Here is a 6812-nt window from a genome sequence, read left to right on the forward strand (position 1 = left end):
GAGAAGCAACAGCAACACTGTCAGAACAATATCTGAGAAGCAACAGCAACACTGTCAGCAACAATATCTCAGAAGCAACAGCTACACTGTCAGCAACAATATCTGAGAAGCAACAGTAACACTGTCAGCAACAATATCTGAGAAGCAACAGCAACACTGTCAGCAACAATATCTGAGAAGCAACAGTAACACTGTCAGCAACAATATCTGAGAAGCAACAGTAACACTGTCAGCAACAATATCTGAGAAGCAACAGCAACACTGTCAGCAACAATATCTGAGAAGCAACAGCAACACTGTCAGCAACAATATCTGAGAAGCAACAGCAACACTGTCAGCAACAATATCTGAGAAGCAACAGCAACACTGTCAGCAACAATATCTGAGAAGCAACAGTAACACTGTCAGCAACAATATCTGAGAAGCAACAGCAACACTGTCAGCAACAATATCTGAGAAGCAACAGCAACACTGTCAGCAACAATATTTGAGAAGCAACAGCAACACTGTCAGCAACAATATCTGAGAAGCAACAGCAACACTGTCAGCAACAATATCTGAGAAGCAACAGTAACACTGTCAGCAACAATATCTGATAAGCAACAGCAACACTGTCAGCAACAATATCTGAGAAGCAACAGTAACACTGTCAGCAACAATATCTGAGAAGCAACTGTAACACTGTCAGCAACAATATCTGAGAAGCAACAGCAACACTGTCAGCAACAATATCTGAGAAGCAACAGCAACACTGTCAGCAACAATATCTGAGAAGCAACAGCAACACTGTCAGCAACAATATCTGAGAAGCAACAGCAACACTGTCAGCAACAATATCTGAGAAGCAACAGTAACACTGTCAGCAACAATATCTGAGAAGCAACAGCAACACTGTCAGCAATAATATCTGAGAAGCAACAGCAACACTGTCAGCAACAATATGTGAGAAGCAACAGCAACACTGTCAGCAACAATATCTGAGAAGCAACAGCAATACTGTCAGCAACAATATGTGAGAAGCAACAGCAACACTGTCAGCAACAATATCTGAGAAGCAACAGCAATACTGTCAGCAACAATATCTGAGAAGCAACAGCAATACTGTCAGCAACAATATCTGAGAAGCAACAGCAACACTGTCAGCAACAATATCTGAGAAGCAACAGCAACACTGTCAGCAACAATATCTGAGAAGCAACAGCAATACTGTCAGCAACAATATCTGAGAAGCAACAGCAACACTGTCAGCAACAATATCTGAGAAGCAACAGCAATACTGTCAGCAACAATATCTGAGAAGCAACAGCAACACTGTCAGCAACAATATCTGAGAAGCAACAGCAACACTGTCAGCAACAATATCTGAGAAGCAACAGCAATACTGTCAGCAACAATATCTGAGAAGCAACAGCAACACTGTCAGCACCAATATCTGAGAAGGAACAGCAGCACTGTTAGCAACAATATGTGAGAAGCAACAGCAGCACTGTCAGCAACAATATCCGAGAAGAAACAGCAGCATTGTAGCAACAATATCTGAGAAGCAACAGCAACACTGTCAGCATTAATATCTGAGAAGCAACAGCAGTACTGTCAGCACCAATATCTGAGAAGGAACAGCAGCACTGTCAGCAACAATATCTGAGAAGCAACAGTAACACTGTCAGCAACAATATCTGAGAAGCAACAGTAACACTGTCAGCAACAATATCTGAGAAGCAACAGCAATACTGTCAGCAACAATATCTGAGAAGGAACAGCAGCACAGTCAGCAACAATATCTGAGAAGGAACAGCAGCACAGTCAGCAACAATATCTGAGAAGCAACAGCAACACTGTCAGCAACAATATCTGAGAAGCAACAGTAACACTGTCAGCACCAATATCTGAGAAGGAACAGCAGCACTGTTAGCAACAATATGTGAGAAGCAACAGCAGCACTGTCAGCAACAATATCCTAGAAGAAACAGCAGCATTGTAGCAACAATATCTGAGAAGCAACAGCAACACTGTCAGCAACAATATCTGAGAAGCAACAGCAATACTGTCAGCAACAATATCTGAGAAGGAACAGCAGCACAGTCAGCAACAATATCTGAGAAGCAACAGCAACACTGTCAGCAACAATATCCGAGAAGAAACAGCAGCACTGTCAGCAACAACATCTGAGAAGCAACAGCAGCACTGTCAGCAACAATATCTGAGAAGCAACAGCAGCACTGTCAGCAACAATATCTGAGAAGCAACAGCAGCATTGTCAGCAACAATATCTGAGAAGCAACAGCAGCACTGTCAGCAACAATATCTGAGAAGCAACAGCAGCACTGTCAGCAACAATATCTGAGAAGCAACAGCAATACTGTCAGCAACAATATCTGAGAAGCAACAGCAGCACTGTCAGCAACAATATCTGAGAAGCAACAGCAGCACTGTCAGCAACAATATCTGAGAAGCAACAGCAGCATTGTCAGCAACAATATCTGAGAAGCAACAGCAGCACTGTCAGCAACAATATCTGAGAAGCAACAGCAGCACTGTCAGCAACAATATCTGAGAAGCAACAGCAATACTGTCAGCAACAATATCTGAGAAGCAACAGCAGCACTGTCAGCAACAATATCTGAGAAGCAACAGCAGCACTGTCAGCAACAATATCTGAGAAGCAACAGCAGCATTGTCAGCAACAATATCTGAGAAGCAACAGCAGCACTGTCAGCAACAATATCTGAGAAGCAACAGCAGCACTGTCAGCAACAATATCTGAGAAGCAACAGCAATACTGTCAGCAACAATATCTGAGAAGCAACAGCAGCACTGTCAGCAACAATATCTGAGAAGCAACAGCAGCACTGTCAGCAACAATATCTGAGAAGCAACAGCAGCACTGTCAGCAACAATATCTGAGAAGCAACAGCAATACTGTCAGCAACAATATCTGAGAAGCAACAGCAGCACTGTCAGCAACAATATCTGAGAAGCAACAGCAGCACTGTCAGCAACAATATCTGAGAAGCAACAGCAGCATTGTCAGCAACAATATCTGAGAAGCAACAGCAGCACTGTCAGCAACAATATCTGAGAAGCAACAGCAGCACTGTCAGCAACAATATCTGAGAAGCAACAGCAATACTGTCAGCAACAATATCTGAGAAGCAACAGCAGCACTGTCAGCAACAATATCTGAGAAGCAACAGCAGCACTGTCAGCAACAATATCTGAGAAGCAACAGCAGCATTGTCAGCAACAATATCTGAGAAGCAACAGCAGCACTGTCAGCAACAATATCTGAGAAGCAACAGCAGCACTGTCAGCAACAATATCTGAGAAGCAACAGCAATACTGTCAGCAACAATATCTGAGAAGCAACAGCAGCACTGTCAGCAACAATATCTGAGAAGCAACAGCAGCACTGTCAGCAACAACATCTGAGAAGCAACAGCAACACTGTCAGCAACAATATCTGAGAAGCAACAACAATACTATCAGTAACGTTATTAACATCATCTTGCTTCTACTGTGTCATGGCTGTAATTACTAAGGAGGAAAATAATGGCTTCAGAATCATGAGAGCTTTGAGTAAGTGTGGTAGACGAGTGTTGCATCACACATTCTGCTGGGGAACACCAGATAAATCTGCTACTACAACACTTGATCATTACTTAAACAACTTAAAACCGACATCATCTGCGAACTACTTAAAACTCACAAGTAAATATCGAAAGTTTAACAAAACACAAAAGAAACTGATAAATAGAAGTGCAAATGGAAGAGAGTTTGACGTTCCACTACTGTGTAGGAGCATCCATCTTGCTTGTGAGAATGTTGCTCCTCTCAGTGATCCAATATGGATCACTGCCAGTACACAACTGGTGTACTACATAAGAACATAAGAACGAAGGAACACTGCAGAAGGCCTACTGGCCCATGCGAGGCAGGTCCAAGTCCCTACCGGCTTAAGCCAATGCACCCAACCTAGTCAGGTCAGGTCACATTGACTTAAGGGAGGAACACGGCAACCGACCTGTTAGCACAAGCTATCAGGTCCAACTCACACCCACCCACATCTACTCATGTATTTATCCAACCTATTTTTAAAGCTACACAACGTTCTGGCCTCTATAACGGTACTTGGGAGTTTGTTCCACTCATCCACAACTCTATTACCAAACCAGTACTTTCCTATATCCCTCCTGAATCTGAATTTTTCCAACTTAAAACCATTGCTGCGAGTCCTGTCTAGGCTAGACATTTTCAGCACACTATTTACATCCCCTTTATTTATTCCTGTCTTCCACTTATAAACCTCAATCATATCCCCCCTAATTCTACGTCTTTCTAGAGAGTGCAGTTTCAGGGCCCTTAGTCTATCCTCATAGGGAAGGTTTCTGATACATGGGATCATCTTTGTCATCCTCCTTTGTACATTTTCCAGAGAATTTATATCCATTCTGTAATACGGTGACCAAAACTGTGCAGCATAATCTAAATGAGGCCTAACCAAGGATGTATAGAGTTGAAGAACAACCTGAGGACTCCTATTATTTATGCTTCTTGATATGAAGCCAAGGATTCTATTAGCTTTATTGCGAACACTTATGCACTGTTGTCTTGGTTTCAGATTACTGCTAACCAGAACTCCTAAATCTTTTTCGCAATCCGTAATATTAAGATCTACATTATTTAGTTTATATGTGGCATGGTTATTGTCCTGTCCAACATTTAGAACTTTGCATTTGTCTATATTAAACTGCATCTGCCACTTCTCCGACCACTGCATCAGTCTATTCAAATCCTCCTGGAGTGCTCGAATGTCCTCGTCAGAATGAATTCGACGGCCTATTTTGGTGTCATCGGCAAACTTGCCGATGTCGCTCTTTATGCCCTCATCTATGTCGTTTATGTAGATTGTGAACAGCAGGGGGCCCAACACTGACCCCTGTGGAACACCGCTCGTGACGCTTCCCCACTCTGATTTCTCCCCATTTATGCAAACTCTCTGCTGCCTATTTGTCAACCATGCCTCTATCCAGGAAAAAATTTCTCCTCCTATTCCATGTGCTTTAATTTTCCTCAATAGTCTCTGATGTGGGACCCTGTCAAAAGCCTTACTGAAGTCCATATACACAATATCATATTCATTACCATGATCTACCTCCTCAAATACCTTAGTGAAAAAAGTTAATAAATTCGTAAGGCAGGAACGCCCCTTTGTAAAACCATGCTGAGATTCGTTGATTAATTTATGCTTTTCAAGGTGGCTACGAACTGCCTCGGCAATTATTGATTCCATAAATTTTCCCACTATGGAGGTTAGGCTTATTGGTCTATAGTTCGAAGCTAAGGACCTGTCACCTGTTTTGAAAATAGGTATCACATTTGCCATTTTCCACTTATCTGGCACCATGCCAGTTTGTAGTGATATGTTGAAAAGATTAGCCAAAGGTGTGCTAAGCTCCTCTTTACATTCCTTTAGAACCCTTGCATACAGTTCATCAGGGCCTGGGGATTTGTTAGGTTTTAATTTATCTATTTGCCTAAGGACCATGTCACTTGTGACCCTAATAGTGCACAGTTTATTATCGTCCTGTTCTACATAATTTATCATTACTGGAATATCGCTGGTATCCTCCTGTGTAAAAACTGAGAGGAAGTATGTGTTAAAAATTCTACACATTTCCTTATCACTGTCAGTGAGCTGACCCGAGGAACTTTTGAGTGGGCCTATCTTGTCCCTGATCTTACTTCTGTATACCTGAAAGAATCCTTTTGGGTTAGTCTTCGATTCTCTTGCAACTTTAACCTCATAATCTCTATTTGCTTTTCTAATTCCCTTTTTTATTTCTCTCTTTAACTGAATATATCGATTTCTTAATTGCCCCTCTCCTCTTTTGATTTGCCTATATATGCCTCTCTTTTGACCAATCAGATATTTTAATCTATTGTTCATCCATTTAGGATCATTTTTGTTTGATCTGATTTCCCTATTTGGAACATAATTTGACTGAGCAGCTAGAACTATGCCCTGGAAAGCATCATATCGGCAACCATCACCACCTACCTGACCCCTAGTCAGGTCATTCCAGTTCAGCCCCCCTAAGTAATTTTTCAGTCCTATGAAATCAGCCAAGCGAAAGTCAGGGACGGAGACTTGATTGCCATTATTAGGGGAATTCCATGCTATGTTAAAACTGAGTGATTTGTGATCACTCTCCCCAAGCTCATCATTAACCTCAAGATTATTAATTAGTGTTTCCCTACTGGCAAGAACCAAGTCAAGGAGGTTATTTCCCCTAGTTGGCTCTGTCACAAACTGTTTTAAAAAACAATCCTGGATCGTATCAAGAAAGTCACCCGACTCTAAATTTCCTGTCAAATTGCTCCAGTCAATCTGTCTATAGTTGAAATCTCCCATTAGCACAACATTTTCGTATGTAGATGCCTTACGAATTTCGTCCCATAGAAGTTTACTGCACTCCCTATCAAGATTTGGGGCCCTGTAAATCACACCCAAAATTAGTTTTTCTCGGCCCTCGAGAAGCTGTAACCAAACAGATTCAGTGGCTGACGCTTCTAATTTAATATCTTGTCTAACACAACAATTTAAATTGTCTCTGACATACATCGCTACTCCACCACCTTTCCTGTTGACCCTGTCAGTGTGGAATAATTTATAGCCTTGTATGTGACATTCAGAGGGCATCTCTCTATCTTTCAGATTGAGCCAGGTCTCTGTTATAGCAATAATATCTATGTTTCCTGCACTTGCAATTAATCTTAGCTCATCTATCTTATTTCTAACACTCCTGCTATTA

This window comes from Cherax quadricarinatus, chromosome 75, assembly GCF_038502225.1.
Source record: "Cherax quadricarinatus isolate ZL_2023a chromosome 75, ASM3850222v1, whole genome shotgun sequence".
NCBI lineage: Eukaryota > Metazoa > Arthropoda > Malacostraca > Decapoda > Parastacidae > Cherax > Cherax quadricarinatus.